Here is a 15,418-nt window from a genome sequence, read left to right as displayed (position 1 = left end):
CCTGCTTCAGCTTGGCAGCTTGCGCTGAGTTTGTTTTAAGTTTCTGGTGGCTTTGTGTACCCAGGCTCTGTCGCTGAGTAGCTCAGAATGATTAATTTAGAGAGAAACAAGCCCTTTCACAATGCTGGAAACTGGAATGCTTGATATGATGAGTTCTTCTTCGTATTTAATCACAGCATGAGGGCAGTGCTGTTTTTTTAACCTTAACAAGATCTGTCATTAAAAATTACTGGAGCTTGACTTTTTTTCGTTCTCGGCTAGTCATCCACATCCAAGGCTGAGGAGCTCCCTTGTTCAGCTGCCTTTGTGTCTTTTTCTGGGTAATGATGATCGGCAGTTCTCAAATTCTCAGCGGTAGATTTACTTTTAACAGGAAGTCAAAGGAAATGAATATTGCACAAAGGAATAAATATATAAGCAAACTTTAAGGGTAGTGGTTGCTGTCCCTCCCCTTATCTTAAGGTGAAAGAGGATGTTAAAAAAAAAATCAACATGCATTTAACTATCATTATCAGCAAACAGGAGATCAGGTTAACCAAACAACTTTTTGTAATAGCTAGTGTACAGGTTGTACGTGGAAACTATGTGTGGTACTGTTCCAACTAGCCGGCCTGGCTTAAATTAAATTAGAACTATATTCTCTAATCCCCCTGGCAATTTTAAATGGTAAATTTCGGGTATTTTAATTGTTTTAATTTTATTGTACTGTTTTTTAACTTTATGGCTATTTATTTATGAATTGTAAAAATGTTTTATGTATATACCTCCTCCATGCCATATGTTTATATATTTAATTGTACGCCGCCCCGAGTCCCTTCGTGGAGAGGGAGCGACTTATAAATTGAATAAAATAAATAAATAAATAAATAAATAAATAAATACTGACTACATCCTCATTCAAATATAATGGAAAGGAAATAAAACAGTGCGAAGTAGGAAACATTACCATGAAATATCACAACATTTCAAGTTCCAGAAAATTATTAGTTCAAGTAAGTGCTGTCAAACTCAGAAGTTTGTGCATGCTTTGGTTTACACCTTATTCTTTGTAACTATCTTGGAGGCTGCCAGATGTATCGATGTGTTTATACCCTAGTTCTAAACACATTGGTCATAACTTTTGAAGGTTATATGCTATTTTAGGTTGTTGTTGATTTAGCAAAGTTTCCTTTGCTCCATCCTTCTGCCAAGCGGCAAGCCATATTGTAAACAGTGGGTTTTCATATTAGCTTCTTTCATTGCTGCTGAACATATTTTAACTTTGGAACTATGCCCTGGAACAGGTTTTTGTCACGACGTTGAGCTGGCATCAGGACTTATAACTCTTGTCCTATTGACTTCAGTGGCATCAGAATATATTCATATAAAGCACTAAGTCATTTGATTGGTTTAACTGGAAGATTTAACTTGCTATTTTCATCCTATTCTATGCAGTTCAATAACTACAGAGGGTGGACTTTCTATGTTTGTATTGCTCTGTAAATGTAGAGCTACCATTTCAGTTAATTGTATCCAGAATTGAAAAAGAATGATCTCCTTTCAAATTCAGATTAATACTACTGGGAAGTGATGTCCACTCGTGATTTTCAACAACATGGTTGATGATTGGAAAGCTACCAACCACCATGGTAAGTGAATATAGTCTGGGTCAAGGTCCGTAGGGATTATTAAATATAAGTACTCATACCCTATCAGAGCTCTATCAGAACCTTCAGCCCCAATACTGGGGAAGGAGCTGGGCCTCCTCAGCTTTTTCAGGACAAAGCTGTTCCGCAAGACATGTATCATGTTGGAGAAGGAGGTCACCAGGTGATACTGCTTTACCAATGAGAACCAGAATATGCCCACTCTGTCAGAAACCACTGAGGATAGGTAATCCTGCAAAAAACCTGGTTCATGCCTTATAGAGTTTTAAAGGTGAACCAGCATCTTGAATTGCACCCAGAAACCTATTGGAGGCAAAGACATTATTGTGTCAGCAAGAACCAGGCCAGCATAGCTGCAACAGCATTTATTGATTCAAAATGTAACTGAGGAACTGCAGGCAAGTGCCTGTGACTTATACTGTAGGCCCACAGGGCCTTAACAAATCATAGAACTAGAAAAAGCCCACCCAAATATAAATGTTCTAATTTTCCCTCCAAAACAGTTGGGGATCATCTAAAGGTTAGTTTCACTTTAGCACAGTTAACAGTTAGGATCAGTTTCATTTTAGCAGAGTTAACACAACTATAGACATTCAATAAATAACAGACAGTTCAAGCAGTATTACATATGGGTGTATCATGGTGCTCCCAATATTACAGATGCTGCTGCTTTCTGAACCAACTAAAGCTTATAATAATAATAATAATAATAATAATAATAATAATAATAATAATAATAATAATAATAATAATAATAATATAATATAATAATAATAATAATAATATAATATATTTCTTAGCCGCACCCTCTCCCGAAGGACTCGGGGCGGCGTACAACGAAACATACGAAATAAATATGTAAACAAAACAAACATATAACAAAGGTACACTAAAACATACATAAGGAGGAGGTCGATTGATGAAAACAATTAAAATACTGTATTTAAAACCCCTAGAAATTAAATATAATTAAAATACCCAGTTAAAAACCCGTCAGGAGCGATATGGTTAGATCAAAGTTGAGCCAGGCCAGCTGCTTGGAATAGGTGGGTCTTAAGCTTAATACGGAAGGAGCGGAGGTCAGAGGTATTCCTAATATCCGGAGGGAGGTCATTCCACAGGGCTGGGCCCGCCACAGAGAAGGCTCTACTCCTAGGCGCCGCCCCACGACATTGTCTAGCGGACGGCACCTGGAGGAGCCCCTCTCTGTGCGAGCGAATTGGTCGCAGGGATGTATGGGGCAGAATACGATCCCGCAAGTAACTAGGTCCTAAGCCATGGAGCGCTTTAAAGATAGTTATCAAAACCTTGAAACGCACCCGATAGACTACAGGAAGCCAGTGCAGCTCGCGCAGGAACGGTGTCACATGGGAGTACCTAGTACTCCCCATAATTACCCGCGCGAGCATCTAAATGTTCTTCAAGGGCAGCCCCATGTAAGCATGTTGCAGTAATCTAATTGCATGAATAACATTTCCTGAGCTAGGAATGTGCAATTTTTGGACAGGATGTAATTATGTGAGGAACCTTCTGGCCAAGGCTGCCACCTCTTCCTCAAACTGGAGTTATGAGTCTTAGAGAATCCCCCAATTACCCAATTTAGAATTGGTGAGGTAAATCACTATATATGGTGGACTTAAATCTAACCAAAAAGAAAGCTCTCCTGATTTTATTATTTGATTGAGATATGCTGATTGGAAAGGAAAGACTACAGAAAAATGTTTTGGGTCGAAAAGAGCTTCAGAGATCACTTCCGGTCACTGAAGGCAACGGATGTTGTTGTCCGCTGTTCGTCTCTCTGGTGGGCTCCTTTTAGGAGCACAGGGGGTCTCGGAGGGACCTCCTGCCGCAGGGTGGCTTGCTGGAACCCCCCGGATTTGGCGGCAGCCGGCGGGGGTGTTTCCAGTCTCGCCCCAGGAGCCGGGGAGTGGAGGGGGGCATGGAACAGCATCTGGCTGTCTGCCCTTTCACTGAATGGGCTCTGGGAAGAAGGAGTTAATTCTTCTTAAGGAGGAGCGGCTGGAATGTGGGTGGTGAGAGATCCATCCTAATATCCTTAATTATCGTTAACGGATAAGCAGCAGACTATTGTAAATTCATGTTCAATCTATTTGAAGCTGGAAGATTAGAGGGGGGGGTTCTTTCTCTTTACCTCCCTCGCATAAAGCGGCATTTGAACTATCTCTCTCTATATCGGAATGGAGAGAGAATAAAGGCTGACTTGTCACCGTATTAACTATGTGAGAAAGATTTATATCACAACTGCAAGAGGTGATTCCTGAGCTGTTTTCTTAAGGGAAAAAAACTTTATGGAAATCTTTGTTCTTCGCCCTGTGAAAGGAGGAGCCAAGATGGCTCCCCTCTGTCTTTGTTTTTGTACTTACAAATGAAGTCTGCCTTTTGAAACTACCTTTGAAAAAATCTCTGGCATTGTATTATTACCCCCTCTGAAGGACCCCTGGACCCCTCCTGTTATGTGGTCTTCCTGGATTTTGATGATTTGATTTTTCCCTTTCTGGTGGGCCTCCGTGCCTTGGAACTGTGATGGAGAACTAACTTTTCACTTTTGGATTTGCCTGCCTCCTTGGATCGGCACAGCCGCGCACTCCACTGACGCAATTTCTTTTGTAAAAGATTTATACCATCTCTGAACTCAGATAAATGGGGCCCCAAAAACCACCAACGGGCAAGTCATTCTCGGCTCCCACTTCTGCCACCTCCAGCCCAAATATACATCAGACAAAAATTACTTCATTGTTACAACAAGAAGGGACTGGAGAGAGCTCAAAAGACTTATCTGTTACCCAAATGTTTCAGGAAATTATAAGGTGTCAAAATGAGTTGAAAAAAGAGGTGACAGACCTCAAAGAAGAACTCAGAGGTGTACGACACCATATAACAGAAAACAAACAAAGAATTAGTATGTTGGAGGAGGAGGCGGCTGGGTTGGGGGAGGAGGTTAAGGCAGTCCGGAAGGGGAATTTAGAATTGGAAAATTTTATAGCAAAGATAGAGCTTGAAAGAATGTCCTTTTTTCTCAGATTCCAGAACCTACCAGAGACAGAAAATGAAGATCTTAAGGATATTATGAGTACAATTTTAGCAGAATATATTAAGAGAGACAAAGAACAGTTATGGTGGGATATGGATCTGGTTTACAGGATTAATTCAGCATATGCTAGAACACATAATGTTCCAAGGGAAGTACATGTTAAATTTCTTTGGAGGACCATGAGGGATGAGGTGCTAGGGGCCCAAAGGGGGGGACCACTAAAATATAAAGACAAAGAAATTACCATTCTTAAGCAAATTCCGAAAAAAATAAGAGAAAAAAGGAGGAAGTACTCCTTCTTATCAAAGAAATTATATAATAAAGGAGTTTGGTTTAGATGGTTATTGCCAGAGGGAATGTTGATTTTTGGGGGAGGGAAACAGAATTAGAATTAATACAGTGGGGGAGGCAGAAGCCTTCATTAAAAAACACAGTTCTCTCCTAGAGGATGAAAATATGGGAGGTAGTGAAAAAGGTAGTAATGTACAAGATATGAAGGAGGGAGGGGCTGTGGCTCCATCTGGAGACAGGGAGGAGAGAGCAATATCGAAAAGGCTCAGGTCACAAAAATAAATGCATTTGAAATATTATTGTAATTGTTGATATACTAGAAAGTGACAAAAGAAGAGATGATTGAACACATGGTTGATATAATGTAGAAAAAGATTCTGTTTTTGCTTATCTTTTATACGTTGTCTTTAACAATGTAAAAATTGTGAGACTTGGAGGGATTTCTACCACTAGCACGGGAGCTGCCAAAATTTTCTATGTACCTTTTTACCTTTCCCCATAAATGTTTAAAAACCAATAAAATTCTTTTTAAAAAAATGTTTTGGGTCACCAATTCATCTGACACGCCAAATCCAAAATGTGCCATTTAGGGGTGCTGTGTTCGTTCTCATGGCAGAATGACAGCCAATGAGAAACATAAATATTTTAGTTTCTTATGAAGCATGCAGCCCCAAATAAGAACAAGATATTAGTCAGTTTTAGCAGAGCTAGTCAACTGAAGGAAAAAACCCCCCACACAGCTTGAGCTAATAAGAAAAAAAAATAGCATAAGGCAGGTGCTTTTATTTTAAATAGACCAAGCCAACATTTCATTGATGGCCGAACTGGAAAATCACCCTCAGTAACTGGGGTTGAGCAATTTCTAATGGAATAAATTATCTACATTGGCCCAGCTGCACTGCAAAAAGTTGTGCTTGAGTCTTAGCCTAAGAAACATTTAATACCTCAGGTATGGATTGGGCTTCTTTTGCAAAATAGCTGAGCTGGGGTTTGATTGTTCCACATAAAATAGTTAGTATGTCCTTTACATCAGAAGAAATGAGAAAGAAATGTATGCTATATTCTTGGAAATTTCCAAGTTAGTCTGCAAGATTGGAATGCTCAGATACACTATTTCAAGTATTAGTCAGTTCCCATGTGCTTAGTGCTTAGCTTTCAAGATAAGCTGAATTTAGCGGGTAGTTGTCCCAAAGATGCTTTTGCAAGAGGCAACTGGACTTCCTTGTTTTTTCTTTTGAAGATATTTCGTTTCTCATCCAAGAAGCTTCTTCATCTCTGACTGGATGGTGGGGAATGAAAGGATCATCTAGTCCAGGGGAGGGTTTCAGCCAGTACGGACCAGTATGGATAGGTACGGATGTATCGGTTGGTGAAATTTAGTGTGCCTTCCTGTACCCGTTCTTCCAGATGCCCCGTACCAGAATGCCCCCTCCCCTGGCCTGCCCCCCTCCGCTCGCTCCCCCAGCCCATCCAGTGTCCCTCGCTCGCTCTCCCCTCCTGTCCACACCAAGCTTGCCCCGCCCACCCACTTCCTTTGCCGGAATGGAGGATTGGGAGAAGCCCACATGGCGCACCCTCCCCTCTCTTTGACAGCTGCCTTGTTTCCAATGAAGGGGTGGGGAATCCATGCAGAGGGAGGAAATCACATGGATTCCCCACCCCCTTCATTGGAAAGGAGGCGGCTGTCAGGGGGAAGAGAGCAGCACGCGCCACGTGGGCTTGTCCAACAGCCGAATCCTTGCCTCCTATTCCTTCTTCGGCTGTTAGACAAACTCACATGGCGTGCGCTGCCCTCTTCTCTTTGACAGCAGCCTCATTTCCAATGAAGGGGGTGGGGAATCCATATGATTTCCTCCCTCTGCATGGATTTCCCCCCCCTCATTGGAAATGTGGCAGCTGTCAAAGAGAAGGGAGCAGCGTGCGCCATGTGGGCTTGTCCAACAGCTGAATCCTTGCTTCCTGTTCCTTCTTCAGCTGTTGGACAATCCCATGTGGCATGCACTGCTCTCTTCTCTTTGACAGCCACCTCGTTTCCAATGAAGGGGGTGGGGAGTTCATGCAGAGGGAGGAAATCACATAGATTTCCTACCTCCTTCATTGGAAATGAGGCAGCTGTCACACACACACAAACACACCAAGCACCACCACTTTCCCGGCCAGCCACCCAGCCAGGCAGCGCTGCAGCCAGAGGGCCGTGGTAAATGAAGAGAGCGCTGGCCAGCATCCCTGCCTCCTTCTTTTGCGAGCTGAGAAACAGAGGGAACAAAGGAAACAGAGACAACAGAGGCAACAAACAAAGGAAGGAGGCGGGGATGCTGGCTGGTGCTCTCTTCATTTACCGCAGCCCGCTGGCTGCAGTCCTTCCTGACTAGGTGACTGGCCGGGAAAGCAGCGAGTGGGGAGTGTTGGCCATCATCCCTGTTTTGTTTTGTTGTTTGCGAGCTGCGGCAGCGGAGAAAGAGAGGCTTCTTTTTTGCCAGCCTCTCAGCTGATCCAGTCCCCCTTACACATGTGCCTTGCATTGCGGCAAGCAGTATGTGTGTGTGTGTGATGTGCGTGCCTTCCGTAGCGTGCCCAACACCTCAGACACCCACTAGGTCACCCGCAGAGCGGCAGAGAAATTGGGCTTCAGCAAAAGGAAAAAAAGCTGTTTGAAATTAGCCCTCTCTGCCATTCTGCTAAAAAGGTGGAAGCTCCGCATGAAACATTCCAAGTCCTACTTGCCTTGATACATAATCCTGTGAGAATTATGGTGATTAGATTATATCTGCTTGTTTTGTTATCTGCTTTGTTTTTAACTCTTGGATTGGATGATTTTAATCAAGATGCAAGGATGCTGTATTTTTCATTCTGTGGTGTTCCGTTTTGGAATCTTGAAGGACAGGGGCAGTAAATGAGGTTCTGGGCCAGTTTGAAACCCCAAACCTTGGTGATCCCACAACACCAGCAGCATTTAATTGTTCGGCCAATTTTTTGCCACCTCACCCTGTTAGTTGAAACCACTGCAAGAGAAACTCCCTACTCCACCCCCAGCGTTTGAAACAGTTGATATGGCTATACTCTTTCTTGTCCCACCTCCTAATATTCAAGGGCATCAGTTACTCTCTGTCCTGTTCCTCTTGTAACTTCAATTTAAAATCTCTTTCTGAGGATCTACTATTTCAAGGCAGGTGCGTAATAGATAAATAAATAAAATAAAATAAATAAATGCCAATGAAGGCAGGAGCTTGGTAAATAAATACATAGATACATATACATACGTACATACATACATACATACATACATACATACATACATACATACATACATACATACATACCAGAGGTGGGTTGCTGCCAGTTCGGCCGGGTTTGGCCGAACCGATAGAACTCAGGCCTGGGTCGCAGAACCGGCAGTGATCCACACGGGTGTGACACACACCCGAACTGGTTCTCCGGTGTCTTCTGCCATTGGCGGCATGGTTCTGCGCATGCGCAGAGCAATTTTTAGTCAAATGCACATGCGCAAGCAACGTGTGGCTGGTGCTTGCATGCAGCAAACCGGTAGTAACTGGTTCAGTAACCCACCCCTGATACATCCATGCATAAACCCCAGTGACAACCCTGAAATGGAATAACTTGAAAGCCTAGAAAAACCTTAGAAGTTTTAGAACAGATTTAGACATAAATCACACTTAAGTTGAGTACAAGGGACAAAACGGAAACGTGACTATTTTTTTCTGGGTTTGAGATCGCAGATCAACACAGGATCCAGAAAGTTTAATATACCTTGTCAGAATATTGCAAAATATATGTAGATACGAACATCTTTTGCCACTTGTGAATGTATCCCGTGGTTTCTATATCACCAACTTTAAGGGACTCCAATGTAAAGGGTAAAACCTGGGGTCCATATTTTGAAAGATGATGCCATGTTAGGTAGAAAGTCAACATAGCGTGACTGATTTGATTAACTCAAGGTGTAGCAGGCCAGGAAAACTGCCAAGTTTTTTTAAAATATACTTTTGTTATATCTGGGGCTGTAGACTGCCAAGTTTTGTGGTTTGGCAGAGTGGAAGTAGGTTTCTTGTTTTGTTCCCTTCTTCCCTTGTGTCAACACAGTAGACTCTTAGATCAAAAACCTATTATTATGATCTTGCATGCATGGGATATTGGCAAATAATTCCAGCAACAGCATGTCTCTGTCATACTGTTTGCTTTGAACATGCTGTCAGCTTCTGGGAAATCTGAAATGATTAGTGATCTAGGAATATGGGAAATGTAGAAAGTTTCCTTGTGCTCAGATCATTGACCCTTCCGGTTTAGTACAGTTAACACTGGTATCAATCCATTAGAAGGGGCCCTTATCTTGGGTAGAATGGCCTTCACTGCAGCACTTAATGGGTATGCCAGTGGCCAGAGGGATCCTCCTGCATTCAACGAAATCACAAAAGCAACACTGTGCCATCATACTGCCTCTTTCGTATACAGGTAGTCCTCTACTTACAACAGTTCATTTAGTGATTGTTCGACATTACAAAGGCACTGAAAAAAGTGATGTATGACCATTTCTCACGCTTATGACCATAGCAGACCATGGTCATGTGATTTACATTTGGGTGCTTGACAACTGGTTCACATTTATGACGGTTGCAATGTCCCGGGGTTATGTGATCCCCTTTTGCGACCTTCTGACATGCAAAGTCATTGGGGAAGCCAGATTTACTTAACAACCGTGTTATTAATTTAACAACTTCAATGATTCACTTAACAAATGTGGCACAAAAAGTTGTAAAAGGGGGCAAAAGGATGCTATCTTATCCGTCCTCCCTGGAAACCATTGAACTTGGTTAAAAATGCCATGAAAGTCCAGGGATGAATGCCTACTGCATTCTACTCTAACCATATGCTGGCTGAAACTTTCAAACCACTATAGAATGTTATTTAATGGCTTTGTACCTGAAAGGTATATTTTAAATTGATTTAATTTACCCATTCTGTTATTAATCCAAGTTTGTAATTTCCTAATTTTTTTAGGAAGGTGCTACAAATTTCTCTGACACTGATATTAGCCATGCATTCTAAATATCTGCTAAAAGAATAAGGACTTCACATGTGCATTTTTGGAGATGTCCCAGTTGCTCCTATGAGGAGTTGATAATTTATTTGCTTTAAATTGATCCACAAGTTCTAACAAGTCCTCTTTTGCTAACACTCTTTCTCTTCAGTTTCGGACTCCCTTTCTGGTATCTTTCATACATTAGAGGGACTTTTGTACCCTCTTTCTTTGTAGAATTTGCTGAACAATAAAACAATTAAGGGCCACTACAGGTAATCCTCAATTTACAACCATTCGTTTATTGACCAAAGTTACAATGGCACAAAAAAGTGACATATAACCATTTTTTTTCACACTTTCAACCATTGCAGTATCTCCATGGTCACGTGATCAAAATTTGGATGGTCGCTTGGCAAATTGGCATATATTTATGTCAGTTGCACTGTTCCAGGGTCAGTGGATCCCCATTTTTAATGCTCTCCAGCCAGTTTGGGACAAGCAAAGTCAATGGGGAAAGCCAGATTTGCTTAATGATTAAATGATTTGCCTAAGAATTGCAGTGATTTGTTTCACGACTATGGCAAGAAAAATACGGCTAAATTTACTTAACTATCTTGCTTAGCAATGGAAATGTTGGTCATTAATTGAAGACTACCTATACTGTAGAGGGATGTGGTGGCTCAGTTGCTAAGACACTGAGCTTGTCAATCAGAAAGGTCGGCAGTTCAGCGGTTCGAATCCCTAGTGTTGGGTAATGGAGTGAGCTTCCGTTACTTGTCCCAGCTTCTGCCAACCTAGCAGTTCGAAAGCATGTAAAAATGCAAGTAGAAAAATAGGAACCACCTTTGGTGGGAAGGTAACATCATTCCGTGCGCCTTCAGCATTTAGTCATGCCAGTCACATGAGCACGGAGACATCTTCGGACAGAGCTGGCTCTTCAGCTTTGAAACTGAGATGAGCACTGCCCCCTAGAAGTGGGAACAACTAGCACATATGTGCGAGGGAAACCTTTACATTTACCTTTTACCTATATTGTAAAAGATATTTACAGTAGAGTTATTAGGCAAAGGCATGGTCACCATCAGGTCTAGGTTCAAGACAGACAGAATCATCAGAAGTACATAGCTAGTCTTCCTATATACATTATGCAAAAATAAAGACATCCCCCCCAAGAGTTAGGGAATAGAAGTCATAGAAAACATTATATATTGGGGCATGATGTAATGTAACATCTATATCTCTCTCTTCTGCAAAACCCAGAGGAAGGCGGATTGCATATCTCATTCTAGTGTTGTTCTATACTAGCAATCAAGTTTCAGAGGAGAGAACAGTAAGGTGTTGTTCCAGGGTTTTAGGTAGTCAGCCAGAACTTGAAGGCAAGACACAGCTGGTACAAGAATAGGCAGACATCAAAGTTATCCCAATGTTTGAGTGCTTTCAAGCAGAAATCAATTATTGGAGGCGATTGGCCTCTGCCCAATACAGTTGATGTTGAACACAACTAGATGCTGAAAGCAATAACCTACTCCCAAATAGACCATCCTATAGTATTCTACTATGCTCATGGCACTCTTTCAGTTTACCACTCGTCCACCTCTCTGCAGCTGTGTCAGCAATTCTTGAGGGTGAGATGGCTCAATCGCTTTTCAAGATGGGAGCTGGGGGCCTTGGTTTGGATGGAAAGCTGAACAGCAAAAATATGCATGACTGCTAGGTGGCAGCAAAGAGCGACACTTGCAACACAATTCAAAGCGCACTGACGATGTCTCCTCAAATGGTGACGAAACATTTGCAACCAAATTGCCAAGCTTGGGGCTCAAACCAACAGCCCAGCTACCAACCCGAGCTACTAATATTCAAACATATCCCCACTTGCAACTTTATCTGGTGTTCTTCTGGTTTTTGCAGTCCAGAGCTGTTTGGACCCTTACTGGGACTTGCCTCTCCAACCCAAGTTTGCCCAATGCCTGTAATAGGCAAAAGGAATGACCTTGAGGGATAGAAGCAATTACAGCTACCAACATTACCTTCCCCTCCAAGGACTTTGGAGCAACAGTGTAACCTGAGAAAACGGCTTAGATAAGACCCTCCCTAGTTCTCATGAAGATAAAAAGGAGGAAGGAGTGTGTTCAGACCTACAATTTTCTGTTATTATAATTTTACAATAAAAGTATAGGTTTTCTTGCCAAGGGTTTTCAAAAGTGGTTTGTTCTTGCCTGCTTTCCAGGTCTGATAGCGTGTGACTGGCCCAAGGTCAGACACCCCCACCTGGCTTTGTGCCTAAGGCAGGACTAGATCCAAGTCTCCTTTACCCAAACTGGCTTGGAGAGTAAAGTAAAGAAATAAGCAGGAGAAATCCTTACAGGTAGTTCTTGACTTACAACTGATTGTTTAGTGACTGTTCAAAGCTACAATAGACCTCCTCAGGGATACTTACAAGCCAGTTCTGAAATTACATTGCTCATCATTCCCATGAGGGCACATGACTACATGCCAGGTGCTTGGCAACCAGCCCGCATTTATGGTCGTTTGCAGTGTCCTTGGGTCCCGTGATGTTCTATGACATTTTTGCAATGTCACGTTGTCGTGTTATGCAATGCAATGTTGGGGCCCCAACACGAGCAGGACACATCTGCCAACAGCAAGTAAATACTTTCTACTGCTCAAGTGCTTTCCCAGCACTATTTTTGAGAAAGTGCTGCATTTGATTAATTTTAGATGTTTCTGGCTAGCATTTGCGTTGATTTCAAAACCTGTGAAGTCAATAAAATAACAAGCCAACAAAGCCAAACAACACAACAGAAGAGAACCACACCCAGAGAGGTTTTTCAAGCCAGATACCTTTTTTCAATATTCACCCAGCCTGCAAGTCATGAACATTTTTCTATTAGTTTGTTGTTGTTGTTCTGCCAAAATTCACCTTGCAATTTTTGCAAAACGTTTTCTTCCCCAGTAGAAGAGGTGTTGTTGGGTATTACCAGCCTCAGGATGCTTCACAAATTCTTCAGATGTTTTTGAAATTACTCTTTGAGATGGCTGTGCTGGCGAAGGGCAGCCATGTTTCCTCTTGCGCATTTTTCTATCAGCTAAAGCATCCTAAGCTGTCCACAATTCTGAATTCTGTCTGAAATGGGGCTACAGACAAATTTCTTTCCAGGAACCCCATGGACATGTGTGAAGCCGAGAAGACTACAAGCCATGGGGATTGATGAAAGACATGCGTTCCCAAATGCACCCTAAAACCAGCTCATAAACTAAATAAAGGAAGGTGGAATTAGGAGGATTGTACTGAAATTCTCTTCTTTAAAATATGTTTCAAATTCAAATTGGCTGTATGAGAACTAATAGAAACAAATACAGAATAATTTTTTGGAAGGTTCAAATTCAGTGTTTTTCAAACATGGCAACTTTAACATGCGTGGACTTCAATTCCCAAAATTCCCACAGCCAGCATCTCAACGTTGCTAAGAAACAATGCTCTAGTTTATGCTTATTATGCCCATTTTAAAAACAAACAAAAATATTAGTTGCAGACATCAGAAAGCACCCAGAAAGAGAAACTAAGTGTCAGTAGGGATGACTAATATAAATGGAAAGGGCAAAACTTTTATTTTGTCTAGATAGAATAGAAAATGTAAAATAAATAAACTTTAAAATCCCATTGGCATTTGGGAATCTCACCTCTTATCTGTAAAATTAAAAGTATGTCAACTACGTCCTTCATTTGATAGTCCAGAAATAAAATACCCTTAGTAACATAATATTCATTTTGTTTTGTTAGAGAAGTTTGTCAAAATAGGTGTGATTATTCTTGAGAATGAAAGATTAAAGGACATTGTGGCACAGTGTCAAACAAAACAAAACTGTCGGTCTGTCAGTCAGTCTGTCTCTCTGTCTATCATCTATCTATCTATCTATCTATCTATCTATCTATCTATCTATCTATCTATCAATCATCTATCTATCTATCTATCTATCTATCTATCTATCTATCTATCTATAATCTATCTATCATTTTTTAAAAGTGCCCAAATTACACAGCCTTCACCAATGTTTCTCAACCTTGGTGACTTTAAGAAGGGTTGCCAAATTAAACCACACAGATCTTCAAACTCCATGCAGAGAAAAAGGACAAGTTTGTAATCAAAGTAAAGGTACTGGAATGGATGCAAGTGACTATGAAATAATCACATGTCATTTCTATAAAGGCAAAGCCTACACCTTACAGTTTGTCTCCTGTTTATTGCTTCCAATCATACTTCCTTACAGCTCCTGAATAAATAACCAACAACTTTCCATTGGAATTAAGCACAAGTAGTATAGGGAAATGTATCCACGCCATCTGCTGTATATTATGTCCATTGCAATATACATAATAGGCTTCATGGCTAAATCTATATTAATTACCAATGAAAAATTAATAATTTGACAATATCGGGATAATTTTTCTATGTATTAGGAATACCAGACATGTTTATTTTCAAGTTCCTAGTTAGTCATTTTCTGCACCTTTCCCTCCCTTGCAGTAGTTTATATTTTGCCTAGTCTGATTTCTCATATGGATAAAAAGAACAGTAATTTATCAAAACAATTAACAGACGAGGACAAAACAGGCACCCCCACATCAGTGACGTGCAGTCAGGTGAGGCAAGTGAGGCATAGCCTCACCACTCTCATCATGAAAAAAAAAAAGTAAAAGGAAAAAGCTGAGCTAGTTGCTGTCTCACCGTGGATGACTGCTTAACCTCACTGGTGCTCTCCCTCCCCAAGTGTAGTGACTTCCTCCCCAGGCCCCCATTCATTTCTCTCTCACACACACACAGCTGGATAAAACTATATAAAAATCTAGCCCAGCTTCACTGATTACAAGTTTGAAAAGGCAACGTGGCTCCACCTGCAATCAAACTACACTTGGGGAGGGAGAGCACAAGGGAGCACTGAGGAGACCACAGGAGGAGGCAGGAAGCCAGGCAAAGAGCCATGCTGTAGTACACACACTTCCCCCCAGCCTCTTTCTTTTGGAAGGCTCGGCTCGGCTCCCCTCCGGCTTCTCTGCCTCTCCTCTCACCCCAGCCTGCCAGCAGGAGGTGGTGGGTGGGCTTTATTGTGTTCCAGGCATTTCCCACCCAGACAGCAGGCTGCATTTGCAATGGTGGAGTTGTTTGGGAAAGGCAGCAGGGGAATGGGGGGGGGATGGCAGAGGAGCTGCTTTCAAGCCACTGGAAAAGATATCCAATCCAACTTTTGTGTGTGTGGGGGTTTGTTTGAGAGTGAGTGAGAGAGGGAAGGGGTAGGAGAGATAGTCCAATCCAACTTCTGTGTGTGTGTGTGTGTGTGTGTGTGTGTGTGTGTGTTTGAGAGAGGGGGGGAGGGAGAGAGGGAGGAAGGAGG

The sequence above is a fragment of the Natrix helvetica genome, assembly GCF_964273705.1.
Source record: "Natrix helvetica genome assembly, chromosome: 2".
NCBI lineage: Eukaryota > Metazoa > Chordata > Lepidosauria > Squamata > Natricidae > Natrix > Natrix helvetica.
This window is presented reverse-complemented; position numbering follows the sequence as displayed.